This window comes from Rhinopithecus bieti, unplaced genomic scaffold, assembly GCF_001698545.2.
Source record: "Rhinopithecus bieti isolate Rb0 unplaced genomic scaffold, ASM169854v2 scaffold_6113, whole genome shotgun sequence".
NCBI classification, from domain to species: Eukaryota; Metazoa; Chordata; class Mammalia; order Primates; family Cercopithecidae; genus Rhinopithecus; species Rhinopithecus bieti.
Genome location: NW_016805390.1, coordinates 3,365,018 through 3,380,980, shown reverse-complemented (window position 1 = coordinate 3,380,980; position 15,963 = coordinate 3,365,018). Strand labels below are relative to the sequence as shown.

The 15,963-nt window shown below is 42.9% G+C and overlaps 1 protein-coding gene across 1 annotated transcript in view; it reads right to left on the bottom strand.

Moving 5' to 3' along the window:
• ACO1 (aconitase 1) overlaps nt 1-14,910 on the bottom strand; it is a 69,669-nt gene extending 54,759 nt beyond the window's left edge. Inside the window, exon 1 of the mRNA XM_017872306.1 lies at nt 14,784-14,910. The gene's annotated coding sequence lies outside the window, so the exon portion shown is untranslated. The remainder of the gene's footprint in view (nt 1-14,783) is intronic.
• Between the last annotated feature and the right edge of the window lie 1,053 nt (nt 14,911-15,963).

Sequence of the window (15,963 nt, the reverse complement as noted above, 5' to 3'; positions counted from 1 at the left end):
AAAGTTCCTGGAACTACAAATGCAGGTCTTTCTTTAATAATGACTGGTGAAGATGTATTTAAATTTATGACTATAACTCCAGATAAAGTCCACTTTGCTCCCCTCAATATGTTCTTTGATATCTACCAACAGAGAGAAAGAGCTGTGAAGAGAATCCCTGAATGGCTCAAATTTAGCCTTAGATGAACAGTGCCACACCTCATTTGAGTCAAACAGGCTAATCCAAGTGGGGCCTTCCCTTCCCACCCCATCCCCAGCTCCCTTTCCAATCTCAGCAGGATACCAAATTGGTTACTGAACCACATCTTCTTGGGTAGTGACAACTTTTAAAAATATTACACTAAGAAATAGATATGGCCAGGCACAGTGGCTCACGCCTGTAATCGCAGCACTTTAGGAGGTCGAGATGGGCGGATCACCTCAGGTCAGGAGTTCGAGACCAGCCTGGCCAATGTGGTGAAACTCTCTCTCTACTAAAAGTACAAAAATTAGCCGGGTATGGCAGCATACACCTGTAGTCCCAGCTACTCGGGAGGCTGAGGCAGAAGAATTATTCAAACTCGGCAGGCAGAGGTTGCAGTGAGCCAAGATCACGCCATTGCACTCCAGCCTGGATGACAGAGCGAGACTCCATCTCAAGAAAAAAAAAAGAAAAAGAAAGAAAGAAAAAAAGAAATTGATGCTCACTGTAGAAACAACAGAAAATGCAGGTGAGCAAAAAGAACAAAATCAAATCCTTTGTAATATCATGATTTAGAGTTTCATTTACCATAACTTTTAAATGCATTTGAATTTTTCAAAAAAAAATGGACTAGACCTCACATTGTTTTGCAAATTGCTTTTTTTCCACTCAACAATAAACCTCAAATATCTTAATAGGACAATCGTGTGATTTTTACAGCACTTTTAACTATACCATAAACATCTATCCTTTAGATATATAACAATTTCCCTATTACTAAAATACTTAGGTTGTTTCCAAGTACTAGCATTCAAACAATGATGCCTTGTATACTCACATCGTTAGTAGGTCCTTAAATCACTTCTTTTAAACAAATTTCTAGCCTTCAGTTCCTAGAAGAGAGCTGAGTGAAAGGATCTGCACATCACCAGGATGCCTGGAAAAGGCTGTACCAATTTTACGACCCTTCTCTGAGGCAGTGAGCGGAGGTACTCAAACCAGGCAACCAAATTCATATTTACCGTTTGCTAAGTTGAGACATTAAAAAGCCAATCTTGGCATTTCTTTAATAGTTAGTTAAATTGAGTAATTTTCCATCTGTCTGTTAGACATCTAAATTTCTTCTTTTGTAAACTGCCTGTCTGCCAAACAGGTCAAACTGAGTAACACTAAGATGACCTCTGCTGATCAAATGTTCTCATCTCCAAGGGGACTTAACTGAGCTATTAATGTGGATGTCTCAGTTCTGTAACTCTGGAGAGACCGAAACTGTCTTTGGCCTCTACTTGGTCTTGAGATATGGTCTACAACATTTCCCTTTATGTGAATGACAAACAGCCCTAAAATCTGTCGACAATTTGACCCCATGCTTGGGTGCACTGTGAGCCTAGTGAACTATAGCAAAGAAAGGGGATGATTATCTTAAATCATGGACAAAATCCTATTTGGGGCAGTACATTTTGCTCATGAGTAACTCTACATTAAAATTTAAATATTAGGTTGGCAGCTATTTTCTTTCAGCATTTAGAAATATCAATTTGGGTTGACGCAGTGGCTCATGCCTGTAATCCCAGCAATTTGGGAGGCCAGCGTGGGTGGATTGCTTGAGCCCAGGAGTTTGAGACCAGCCTGGGCAATATAGCAAGACCATGTCTCTACAAAAAAGTGAAAAAACTAGCCAGTCATGGTGTCCCACACCTGTAGTCCCAGCTACTCAGGAGGCTGAGGTGGGAGGATCGCTGGAGCCTGGAAGATTGAGGCTGCAGTGAGCTGTGATTGTGCCACTCCATTGCATTCCAGTCTAGGTAACAGAGCAAGACTGTCAAAAAAGAAAAAAGAAAAGAAAAGAAAAGAAAAAAGAAAAAAAAGAAATTCCGAACCCTGGCAGCAATCCTTGCAAACAGGTTTTGTGAGGGAGACTGCACATAGCATATGGATAGATGCTAAACCATCACTCTTGCTAGAAAACCATGTCAGCCCATACACCCACCCAGCTGACAGGGAGTGATTCAACAGTAGCATTCAAGAGGAGTGCTATGTGATGATGTTTATCTATCATAGCCAGATTTGTAGAGATGTTTGGAACAGTCGACTTACTTTAAGCTAAATGCCAAGGATCAGAAAAAATAAGATTCTCCTTTTAGGGTCGCCATCCCATCTTTGGAATATATAAGTCTATGAATTTGCTACTTGTGTTATCAAAGTTTAATTTTCCTAAGATAATTAAATATTATACTTAATTACCTTATGTTATAGACAGAGGCATAGATATTAATGGGCCCTACAAGCAAGCACAGGATTTCCACACAGCAGCAGGAGGAGCACAGGAGACGAATAAACCCAGGCAGCAGAACTGTCAGTAGTGGGCTGGAGAGGATGAGGGTTTTTGTTTGTTTGTTTGTTTGTTTGTTTGGGGGGTACATATCAGTTTTCAGGGGAGCTTGTATAGTTTGAAAGAGCCTTCAGACAATCAACTGAGAATCATCTTTCTAAATCTAATCATCTAGTCTAAAGTACTGGCAGCACATCCCCCGATCCTTTTTTTGGGCTATCTAAAGACACATAAGAGTGGATTTAAAAAAATCTACGCAAACAAGAGAAAAAGATTTCTCCTGTATTTTATGTGGTTTGCCCATCTGTTTTCCTCTCTTCCCACACCTTCTGAAATATACCTGTCTTGAAATGCCATGGCTTCCAACTCTAAAGTCAAAGTACTATCACTGCATCTCTAAGGTTCACTGCAGTTCATTAAAAAGGTTAGCTATATTTCATTTCTGTTTAAACATAAATTAATTGGCCCCACTCCCAAACTAACTTTTGTGTATCTAAACATCATGCTACTTATAAACAATATTTTTGTCAAAAGTAAAATTCCAAGGATATCTATGTGAATATAAACAACACTGAGCTCAGAATCATCATGGCCAGCAATATCACCAAGGCTTGTTAACTGGGTCCTTTCATAAGAGAGCTAGAAATATTAATTCTTTGTTTTATTTAATGTGGATGCATCTGGGAAATTGCACTGCGTATCTCTGAATTTTCCAAGAAACCAGGTCATCTCTTCAATTATTTTAGCTGGTCATAAAACAAAAACCTCTTAAATGTGATACTTGTAACTAGAAAAACTTTGAAGGAGAAGTCATATGAGCAATTATCTATTTTTTGGAGAGAAACTGGGGGGAAAAGAGTGGTGCAGAAAGAATGGATTTAACAATATAACCACATATGTCAACACGTTTTTCTTGAGCACTAAGTATGTGCGAGGCACACCATATGCTACAGAGAGGAACAAAATTCTGCCTCTCTATCAGAAAGCTTTGCCATCTCAGAGCAGCTTGTCTCTTCTTGCTCAAATTTTAAGTTAGTGGTCTATTTTCATTCAGTTTTGTCTCATCCTGGATAACTAACCAGAATGTGCTATGTCTATGTCAAGATTAAAAAAAAAAAAATTAAATGGTCTTTAAATGATGGTTTTATTTTGAATTAGCCATAAAACTTTTCTGTGCCTCAGTTTCCCAATCTATAAATAAGGTTGATTAATGATCTAAAAAGTCCGTTCTAAGTGAAAAAAATTCAATGATTCATTCATTCACATTTATGTTAACTGTCTTTTACGTGCCAGGAACTGTTTTAGGTCCTGGAGATACATCAGGGAACAACAGAGACAGAGTCCCTGCCCTCATTGTACTTCCGTTTTAATAGAAGGAGACAGACTAAACAAATAAATAAATATACAAACAGAATGTCAGATGGTGACACATTCTATGGATAAAACAGGGCAAGAACAGTAGAAAGTACAGGGGCTGTGGGGAGTGTCAGTGATCAAAGAAGGCCTCACTGATGTTCAGCCACTGTGCCATCCAGGGAGGGGTAAGCTCACGTGCAGAGGTCCTGAGGTGGGGGCATGCCTGGTGGGTCTAAGGAAGGCCAAGGAGACCAGGGTGAGTGAAGGCAAATAAGGGGAAGACAGAAAAGGCAAAAGGTAGCAGGAGCCAGACCACATGAGGCTCTTCAGCCAATTCTGATGTTGGAAATCTACACTTTAAGCCAGGTGTACAGCTAGATGTTTGTAGTGTATCAAAGTCCCTACTGTGAGGACTTTGATAAAGACAGTAATAAAGTGGCCACAGTAGGGACTTTGATAAAGACTAACTACAAAGCCCTAACTGTATATCTGGTTTGGACTGTAGATTTCCAACATTAAAAATTCATTAAAGTTTGATATGAAATTAACTCATATATGAAAATATTAGATTGCACTTAAAAAGTAGTTACTTCCTCAAGTCTAACCCTGTTTCCCTGAATTTCATTATTAAGTAACACTGGAAATTCTCAGGATGTATCACAAAAATGATCATGACTCACTTGGCAGATGTGCACAGCCACTGCCAAAAACAACAGGACTTGGGGAACCAGGACCATGCTATAACAACGCCTGACCAGGCAGCCCCTGCCTCTTGAGAGCTTCCCCAGTTCTGGGCTCACTGACCAAGAGGGGGCAGAGCATCACATGCAACTCTTAAAGAGAAAGACTTAACACATCCTGTAAGCTCGTTTTAAATTAGTTGCAGCAGCACAAACTCAATGGAAATATTCACTTTTACTTTTTAGTGTCACTGTGGGCCAATATAAGCAGAGTTTCATAAAAAGTCTTGGTGAACTTTGACATTTATAAATTCCAGAGACAGGCTGAGAAAGAAAGTCACCAAGGGGTCATGAAACATTTGGCAAGAAAGTAAAGGAAGAAGTGGGGACATTGTCCTGAGAACCCGGCATCTGACCCTGCCCTGAGCCTGACCTCATCCTCTCCTCCTTGAGGTCTTCCTCAGCCCCTTCTCAGGATGTGGGGCCCCTACCCTGCAGCTCCCCATGGTCACCAGTGGGGTATAGTACATGACACCTGCAGAGACCCCAACTAAGCCCTACTGCATCTAAGTTTTTTGGTTTGTTTTTCTGAGATACGGTCTCACTTTGTCACCCAGCCTGGAGTGCAGTGGCACAATCTTGGCTCACTGCAACCTCTGCCTCCCAGGTTCAAGTGATTCTCTGGCCTCAGCCTCTGGAGTTGCTGGGATTACAGGTGCCCACTGCCACGCCTGGCTAATTTTTGTATTTTTAGTAGAGACGGGGTTTCACCATGTTGGCCAGCTGGTCTCAAACTTCTGACCTCAAGCGATCCATCCATTTCCGCCACCCAAAGTGCTGGGGTTATAGGTATGAGCCACCACATGCAGACTGCATTTATGTTTTAAGAGGAGCAGAAGTAGTGGGTGGAGACAGCTGTACTTTCAAAAAAAGTATTACAAAGCAGGTCCAGTTGAGATCCAATCTTTAAGAAAGCTGCATGATTTCCTCAGGCTCCTGAACTCATTTCACAGGTTGTGGCAGTGAACTTTTCTAACTCGAACTTTAGGAATTAGGAATTAGAAAAAAAGGACGTCACCACAAGAGACTGGGTGTCTGGCTGCCAGAGGTCTTATAGGGCCATCTTTACCTCTGTGAATTCACCAAGTGTCTGAGGCCAACTATCCCCACCCCCTCACCAACCTGCTCTCATCAGGGCTGACTGAACTCAGGGATTACGACTCATGCTAATAAAATTCTCAGAGCTCAATATGTAAACCCATATATTTACTGATTTTACTTAAGAAAGGCAACTGTCAGGAGGACCTGAGGCTCCTATTTCTGACCAGCACATTCCTTCCCCGCAGCAGGATAGAAGGACATTGGGAGCTGCAAATCTGAAGCCAGATGCAGGCGTGCTGAGAGAGGGAACTGGAACACAAACCCAAGTCCATCAGACTGCAGAGCCCAACTCTGAAGCAGCTGCTTCCATCCCAGTGACTCCCACAATGGCATGGCTGCTCTATTCCATTGGGTTGAAGGAGTGACAAATACTAAAGCAGCATTAGACCTTGATACTTCTGAGACCTGGGCCTTTCTACGTTGTCTGTGGGAAGGGACTGGTGTGGATTCATACATACACATGACATTTACAGACCTGGAATGAAGGGATGAAGTCCCCATCCTCCTTCAGATGCTCAGACTGAGAACGGAGACTGTGCAGGACAAATCAGAACATCATGCAGCCCATGCTACAGGTGTGGTGGATGAGAGCTGATAAAGAACCGTCAGGGGAAAGCACCTAATCCAACATCAGAGCATTGGAGGGGGAGAGAAAGGCTTCCAGGGAGAGAGGTGACACCATGCATAAACCTCCCAGAATTACACAGAGGTAGGGAGTCACTGAAAGAGGAAGCTGGCAGATGAAACAATACATTAAAGGCAAAAAAGTGTGACACTGCGGGAATCATGCAGTTATTGCACATGGATAAGGTACAAGGTACATGTTGGGGAGAGCTAAGAAACAAGGGATGGAGCAAGGTCCAGGTTGCTGCAAGGTTTGAATTTTTACCAAAGGTAAAGAGGCACCATTAAAGGATTCTGAGCTGCAATCTTTAAGACCAGATTTGATTTTCAGAGCTCATTCTGGTAAGGGTGTAGACTGACTCAGGGAAAGGATGCCAGACTGGTGTCAGGGAGGCAGGTTACGGTGCTACTACAGTCATCAAGACAAGGCAATGAGGAGGTACAGGAGGGAACAAATCCAGGGAGAGTTATGAAAGCAGGACAGGCTGGGGTAGGTGAGGAAAAAAGAGAGGTCTCAAATAGCTTCTATGTTTCTCATTTGGGCAAACTGGCAGAGCAAATGAACAAGATGGGAACTGGGATGTTGGTTTTAGACATGGTGGATCTGGGATAAGATGTCCAGTGGGCAGGGGCATATATGGGCCTGGAACTTAGCAGGTTGGACTGGGACAGAAGCTGGGAAGAATAGCAGCAATGTTCAGGCATTATCCCATGCGTGCCAGGTCATTTTAGAAGCTCAGCAGCCTGGAGACACGCGATGAGTGCCTGTGGGGTGCCACGCATCTAATCCAATTCCTCTAATGCAGACCCTTGGCAACTCTGTAACAAGGGCATCACCATCCCATTTTACATGAGAGAAGACAGGATCCGAGAGGTTAAGTATCTTGCCATGGTCTCATGGCTGGTAAGTGACCAAACTGGGAGTCAAACTCAGGCTCCTGATGTCAGAACCAACTCTCTTGCAACATGCCCCTCCCAACAGGCTGCACAAATGATATCATTTTACAGTCATTTAACATATTGAGATCCAAAAAAGCAAATGCATTTAAAAAAAATAAATCTAATTTTAAAACAATCTCCACGGTCTAAAGCACATATATGGGGACAAGATGGTAAACTTCATGTTCCCTAAAATATCCTTGATTTTGGCAAAATTTGTATGATAGATAACTTTTAAAGAAAGGGTTGATGTAAATAATACAGGCATTATCCGCACTTAGGAAGAGACTGATTTCTTATCTAAGAAAATAAGGGTTTATGAAACATAACATCCTTAAAACCAATCCTGAGGCTAGTTTTGATTCTGCCATTAATACAAAATTGTACCTTTCAAATGTCTGCCCGGCATAGCTCTTGTACATAGCAGACTCTTGGCAATGGCTTATATGTCTTATCTGTTCTAAACCAAAAATTCAAACCTGGTGATCATGTAGGAGGATACTTTCCCAGACTGACACCTCTTCTTTATGAACTATGCCACAAATTGCAACTTGCTTTGTAATTCCACAATAGCAGTTATAGAAAGGATGATGAGGATGTTGAATAATTAAGTGCTCCATACATGTCTATTTCGTTAGCAGTGGCCCAGGCAAATTATGCTATCCCAAGATGGGCTTGCCCAGGATTCTCCTTAGATCAAGACAAGGAATGAGAGAGAACCACACCAGCACTCATGTACAGACAGCCTTACTAATTCTTCCAAGGTGGATTAATTTTTGACACCAAAGATAACAGAACATGAGGAATCTGAGGAACAACTGGCTCCGAGAGTGTGATATTGTTTCAATAGGCCTATGGCATTAAGGGGCACAAGAACCTGTTCTGTCTCCCAAAGACAGGCTTAGATGCTTCTGCATCTTCACATATTTGCAACATCTAATCCCAAAGACTCTTGGTTTCCAATTGATTCTTAATGTCAGTCTTTGCCACTTGCTGCTGAGGGTAAGATTTCCTCTATATTCTTAAACCTCAGTTTACTTCTTTGCAGATTTTAGGTAACAATGTCTGTCTGCACTGCTCTGCCCAGATGACAAGGGCTGCTGGGATAATTAAACAAGGTAACACACGAAAGCACTGCATATTCTGGGAACTATATCCCCATGAGTCACCATAATTCATGAGATTGCTATTGACTTACCTATGGTAAGTGCTAAACGTAGCCTGTTTCTTTCACTGAAGATTTAAATATACATTTTAAAACAAGTATTTAAAATACAGTCAAGAATCACTCTTATCCATACACGTGACCCAGTATTATTCAGTTTTAGTTTTTCAGGTCTTTCTCCTGGTGGGGGGCAGGGGGTGCGAGGGGATGCAGTCTACGATTAGAGAAGACCCAAAGGCTCCAGATATATTTGTAAAAAAATGACAAAAGATCATTGAAAACATTTTCTTTTAGAAAGCTACCTTTTATATTGGCTCGAATTTAAGACTCAAAATGGCTCAAATTTAAGACTCTTTTCACCATGATTCTTTAAAATCTTTGAAAATCCAAACAAGTGAAAGAAAATTTTCTCAGTCCAGGTCATATTTGAACATTTTTCTTTTAATGTGAAATAGATTTCTTTTATTCTCAAAATTTTTCTCCAGTGAACTTAATCAACTCAAATTATTTTAGCATGTATTTCCTGAGTATCTTCTTTGCATTATGCATTGCCAAACACCATAGAAGAAAAAAAGATAGGCACACATTCCTTCTCTTATTTGAAGACGGCAATCTAACAAGGAGACTAAGATAGGCACACAAATACAATAGGATAAGGGGCATAAGAAAAGTCAAAGGAAAGAGACAGCTACAACTGGGAGTCAAGAAAGGCTTTACAGAGAACTAGGAAGTGGAAGATGAATTTAGATGCATAGGCAGAGTAAAGAGCAAATAACAAAGTAGAGAAACAGGATAGCAGAGCAAGTGTTCAGGGACTGCTCAGCAGTTCAGTATGGCTGACAGCAGGGCAGAACAGTTTTAAGATTTTTGCTACAGCAGTCAATACATGCTTATTCCTAAATGACCTAATAAGTGATTCTCATTAATTTATATAGTCGCAGATGAAGATGCCAACTCTTGCCAGAGGGAGAAAGAGACGATGTTGAAGAAAAGTATAGGAGAGGGGCCAGGCGCAGTGGCTCATGCCTGTAATCCCAGCACTTCAGGAGGCCGAGGCAGGCGGATCACCTGAAGTAAGGAGTTCGAGACCAGCCTGGCCAACATGGTGAAACCCCCATCTCTACTAAAAACACAAAAATTAGCTGGGCGTGGTGGTGCACGTGTGTAATTCCAGCTACTTCGAGGTTGAGATAGAAGAACTGCTTGAACCCGGGAGGTGGAGGTTGGAGTGAGCTGAGGTTGTGACACTGCACTCCAGCTTGGATGACAGTGAGACGCTGTCTCAAAGAAAAAAAAAAAAAGGTATAGAGGAAACAAAATCGGCCAATTATCACTGTCCACAGTCATTGAGACTGAGGGTTTATACTCTCCTCTCCACTTTGCAGGTCTGAGATTTTCCATTAAAAATAGAGAAAAGGAAAAAAAAAAAAAGAAATGAAGGCCAGTTGATCTAGGGAGACGGTCAGCTGATAGGGCCAGTCAACTGAAGTGAGAGGGCAGGTCGAGGTCAGACTCTACAGGGGAAGCAGACACAGCACAATGTGACTATGTGGTCAATGTGCCTGTTTTTCGGTTCCCCGGGCCTCACACTCCTCACATTTCTCACTGCAAGAGAGTAGCTGGGGTCTGCCACCAGGTAAGCTGGTGGTAAGACTGTCTAAGAAAGATGGAAGAACTGTCCTCAACATACCAGGTGTAAACATACTGTAGAGGTTGATTTTGGTAATGTCAAATGTAATATTTATTCATGCTTGAAAACCCCGATAAGCTAAAGTGAAGAAAATCTAAAAAGCAACTGTGCTCTATCACCAAGAGAAAAGCACTCAATGTTTTGGCGTATCTGCTGCCTTTGTACATGCAGGGAGGGGCACACGTGTACATATATGCACATGCTTTCTCTACTCAGAAATACAGAATCACAGGGAAATACTGCTGTGTAACATGCTTTTTTAGTTTAAAAACTATACAATAGCATTTTGTAACACCAGTGTAAAGGCTGCATAATAGCTTGCTAAGGAACACTTTGACCTAGTATTTCTAACCCTGGACAAAAGTCAAACGTTAATACTGTTAAACAAAATGTTTTGACTTGAGAGGCTCTCTCTTATTTTGTTAATATATACTAATATTATGTATACAAGTTCAGAGCTATGACAAAGTAATTTTTTTTTAATTGGGGGAGGAGGATGGTGGCAACATTCCTATCAAATAACTCTATTTTCCTTCCAAAAGTACAGGTTGTTGAGATTTTAGGTTTTTTAGGTTGTAAAAGCAATATATGAATGCTACAGGCTATTCTCCCTTATAAGATAGGCACATATCTGGTATTATGAAAAGTAACAAAAGTCCTCTGGCTTCCTGCTACCTCATTCCACTGCCCAGAACTGGCTACTGGTCTGTCTTCTAAACATTCATGACGCTACTTTAAATACATGGAATGGAATATGTAATGACACATGCATACAACTTATGTACACTTAGATGTATAAATATGCATACATACACACAGGTATACACACACAGTGTACTCTACAATGTATCATATACATATACAGTGAGGATTTTTTTTTTTTTTTTTTTTTGAGATAGGGTCTTACTCTATTGCCCAGGCTGGAGTGCCGTGACACAATCATGGCTCACTGCAGCCTGGACCTCCCAGGTGATCTTCCTGCCTCTGCCTCCCAAGTAGCTGGGACTACAGATATGTGCCACCATACCTGGCTATTCTTTTTTTTCTGTATTTTTTGTAGAGACGGGGTTTCGCCATGTTGCCCAGGTTGGTCTTGAACTCCTGGGCTCAAGCAATCTGGCCTCTCTGAAAGTGCTGAGATTATAGGCGTGAGTCACCATGCCTAGGCCTTTCCATCCTTTTTTAACATTTCCTTTGTCTCTGCCCCTGGAATCAAGATAGCTCTTAGAGACACTACTAGTTTTTGCATAATGATACGCAAAATTCACACAATGGGTTAGACTGCAGGTCCATCCATCCCAGCATAATATCTAAGATGGATCAGGGAGGGAGTTGAGAATAAGACCCACATGTGGCTCTGTCCTCCAAACTTGACCACACTCAGCCTTTCTTTAAACAACCTACTATGGAGTCTTCTATGATTGATTCCAAATCCTCTACAGTTACTACTGCCTGCTACATCCATCTTGGAGACTCAAGTTTCTGGTATTCATGCAAAGTCCTGAAGAATCTCCTTTTCCATAAAACTATCTCTTTGAAACATGGTTCTTGTTCTGATAGGCTAGGTCAGGAGTCTGCAAATTAAGGCCAGCACTTGTTTTTGTAAATCAAGTTTGACTGGAACACAGCCATGCTCATTTGTTTGCATATTGTCTATTGCTGCTTTCATGCTTCAACAGCAGAGCTGAGTAGCTGCAATAGAAACTGTATAACCATAACCCAAAAAGCCTAAAATATTTCACTACCTGTCCCTTTACATAAAAAGGTTGCTGATCTATATTTTAGAATATGATGAAAACATATTTTTTTCTTATCAAAAATTTTAGAGGACTTGAATCATACACCCTATATCTAGGATCTTTGTCTAGACTAAAGAGTCTGTTTTCTAAGAAAACAAACAAACCAAAAGCACCTTGGCTCAGACAATAGCAGTGTCAGCTGGCAAAGGTTTAACAACTTGAATTCCAGGAGGAAAAAAAAGCTCTGATGGAGTATTTGCTGATTTCCATGGTGTAATTATTCCCACCATGGCTTATTTCAATCTTAAAAAAGGTGTTGCCACTGAACACGGAATTAGGAAGAGATATGCACAAATGCTAGTATAAGTGCCTTGGGACACTTACTATCAATGGCCTAACTCCTCATTTTAAAGTTAAAGACATTGAGACCCAGAGAAGGCGTCTTAACCTGAGGCTGGCCCAGTGACTGGCACCAGGTTGGAGGTAATTTCCCTATGACTCTGGCTGCCTCCCAGGAAATTACTTCCTGGGAAGTAATGTAGAAGGAAGAGTTGGGGAAAGAAGGAAAAGGAAGTTCTTTGCCAGGTACGTGGTGATACGCGTTGGTTTTTATCATCATCTCCACAGTGTGGGACTCTGGTTTCTTTAGCACATGGCTCTGAAGCACACTTTAGGTAGGGGGTACTGCTCTTCACACAGGACCAGCTTTCATGTACACTCTCTGACAATAGACTATCTCAATTAACCAGCAGTTATCTAAGCTATCAGACCATAATTGCCAGAAAGACAGGGACTGACTGCATCTTTTGTGCTCACTACTTTCCTGGCATCCAGCACATAACTGGACACATGAGAAAGAGGTGGCCAACAAAAATTTACTGAAAGAATGAAGGAATGAGACCCCATCACCAAAGTGGAATTTTTTAATACAAAGAACACAGCAGGTGCTCAGAGTTTAGATCCCATTTCCTTCTCCTGTGGACTTCTCCTTCTCACCTGTGGACTCTGCCACACACACAACATGCTCATGTGCATGCAACACTTCTCAAGTATTGGCCGTAGCATTTAAACTAATCTATCAGAGCACAAGAGGCTCTATGGATGAAGGAACAAAAGGGAGGATGGAGTTAGAAAATTTCTTCGTCCCATATATATACACGTAACATCTGTCTTGAACTTGTTCTGACAAGGCACGAAGCTAAGGAAAGAGTCCCACGAAGGACCTCACCTACCACACTGCAGGATGGTGGAAACTGCTTTTTGACAGGGCTGAGGAAGCATCACTCAGAGTGATACACCTCTGAAAGCGGAAAGCGAAAGAACATCAAGACAGGGAATCATTATTCCAATAAACTCAAGGCTAATAACCATGTAACTGCAAACAACAATGAACACGTGCAAGGGAAGGCAAAAGCATGCCTCCCTGTTCTTTGGGAAGTAACTTCCTGACTACTTGGTAACTGTCACACGAACCCCTACACACTTGGCACGGTCTCCCCATTGGTACTTTTCTCAGCCCACAGGTCCTGTTTGCCACATCACTGTTGTAATCCTGATGAACAGACAGGTCAGTTCTGCAGGCACAGAAATAACCAAGGGCATGTATGAGGCCGTGCTGACTTTTCAGGAGGCTGGCAAGGTTCATCACAGCCTCACAGGGGACCTAGTACATGGTTTCCAAAGTGGGTCAAACTTGGTTCCAGATACCAGAAGTTAACTGTCCACGGCATGGGGTGGTGAGTGTTCCCATTCAGAGGAAGGATCATAAACAAGAAGCAGGCCCAATGAATGAAGCCTCTGAAGCATCCTCAAAGTGCGGTGCAGAGAACTCCTAGGGATCTCCAAGGTCAAAAACCACTTTCATAGTAATAAAACGTTAGTCGCTTTTTTTCACTCATGCATTTTCAGGAGTATACAATGGAGGTCTCAAGAGGCTACATGATATGCGATACTACATGATATGCGAGACTGCAGAAGCAGCTATCAGAATCCAGCTGTCTTCAATTATGCTTGACATCAAAGAGATTTGCAAAAATGTAAAACAATGCCATTCTTCTCAATAATTTTCTGTTTTGGAAAATATAGTTCTTTTCATAAAATAGGCAATATTAAGATATAATTAGCTCATTATTCTTTTAAATGAATTATTAAATATAGTACAAATTTCTGTCTTTCTTACACATTATAAATATGGATAGATATAATTCACATAAAAGCTCCTTAAGATACTAATTTTTAGGAGTGTAAAGGGGTACTGAGTCCCAAAAAAGTTTGGGGACTTCTGTCCTAGAGGTTGTCCCTCAGGGAAGAGAGTTATGTGTGTTGCAAGAAGATGCCATTACCACGTGCTAGCTAAATGTGGAAAAAAATGACTTGGTCATAACTGCAGCCCAAGCTCCTTTCTGGATCTCTGAATCTATCTGGGTGGGCTCTGTGTTCAAGCCTCCCACGTAAGGGTCTCTTCCCCCTCATCCCATTTTCCCTTTACCCCTTGGAGTGCATTCCCGGATCTGCCCGCACAACTTTAGCAAGCGTTTCTCTACCCAGCTAGCCGGGCCTCGGCGATGACTCCCCAGTGCGGGCCTCACAGCCTCGGGGTTAGGACTCCCAGGATCAGCCGCACACCCTAGGCAAGGACTTTCAGGACAGCACGCACAGCCAAGGCTAAGAGAGTCTAGGAAAGCCATTTTCAATCCCTGGTCCCTCTCTTCGACATGACATAGACTGGGAACTGGGGAGAAGTCAGTCGCCAGAAACACGTCCCCGATTCTCCTCTCAGCCTCCATAAGCTCGCCTCCGAGTCCCCCGGGCCGCACTGCCTCGGGCACCTCGGTAAAGGCCCGCACCGACTCCCGAGGGATACAGGGTGGATGGCGCTCCCGTCTGGGGAGGTGGTCGGGCAACGCTGGTACTCACCTCCGACTGCACGGTGGGGCTCCCGCGACCGGCGCACCAGACCCAAGGAGCGGGACGCGCTCCCGTGCGCTGCGCGGTTTCAGCTGCCGCCTCCACGCTCCGCCCCCTCTCGCCCCCGGGGCCGCCGCGCGATGGGCGGAGCAGGGGCGGGACTGGCGGGCAGCGAGCCGAGGAAGGGGCGGAGCCTGCGGGCGCTCCCGCGGGCCCGGAGGACTTCGCCCGGGGCAGGAGTCGAGGGTTGCGAAAGGCTCCTCCGTAGGATGTGGGAGGGCTGATCCCTCCGCCCGGTCCGCTTCTGCCAGCCTGAGACCTGGGACCAGGGTGTCTGTTGCTCACTTTGGGGCTTAGTGTGTGACTGTCCAGCCGGCGTTAGGAAGTGACCAAAGGGTGGGGAAGAAATGGAATTATTTAAAAAACATGATTTGGCCATAACTGCAGAGGTTTCATGTACGTGTGGTCACTTCGCCCGCCTCCCTTCTCACTTTGTCCGTCCCTACCCTACCCACCCTCTCCACCCTCGCCTTAATTCTTTGCGCAAAGCCTGCCAAGTGGGCATCGGAGTCACGCTGTCAGAGTAGGACTTCAGCATTTCCGTGCCAAAAGTTCTATGTGTAGATTTCCTTGGACATGTAACAACACTTTCTAATACACGATGTTCCGCGATCTGAAGTCAGAAAAATGGCTGGGAGATGGCACCAAGTGGACTTTCACAAGACCTGCTTTTCATGTTGGTTGGAGTTTTGCCCTTTTGGGTGATGTGAGTTCAAAGAAGTGATTAGATCTTTCTAGATAAAAGGTGGTGAGTTTTTCCCGCCCAAATTATTTGGAAAGTTACTGTAGTTTTCTGAATAAGCAGCTTATAGGATGAGTAAACAATAGCCAGTACTAATAGCCCCCCTGCTACCTTATACTGCCCGTCTACTCTGCACAAAGCCCTGTGATTGACTCCACGTTACTCAGTTCAGCTCTTCCAACCACCCTACAGGTAAAGAATATTACCGTCTTCGCAAGTGTGCAATGTGCAACAGCTGAGACTCAGTCCTTAGGTTGATTTGACGCCAAAGCCTACACCTTCCCTGTCACGCCGCACTATAGGGTACATCTATCATCTAGTTATATTTAACTTTGAAATATAAATACTTATATTTATTTTGAAAGAGGAAGTAACTGTATTTCCAAT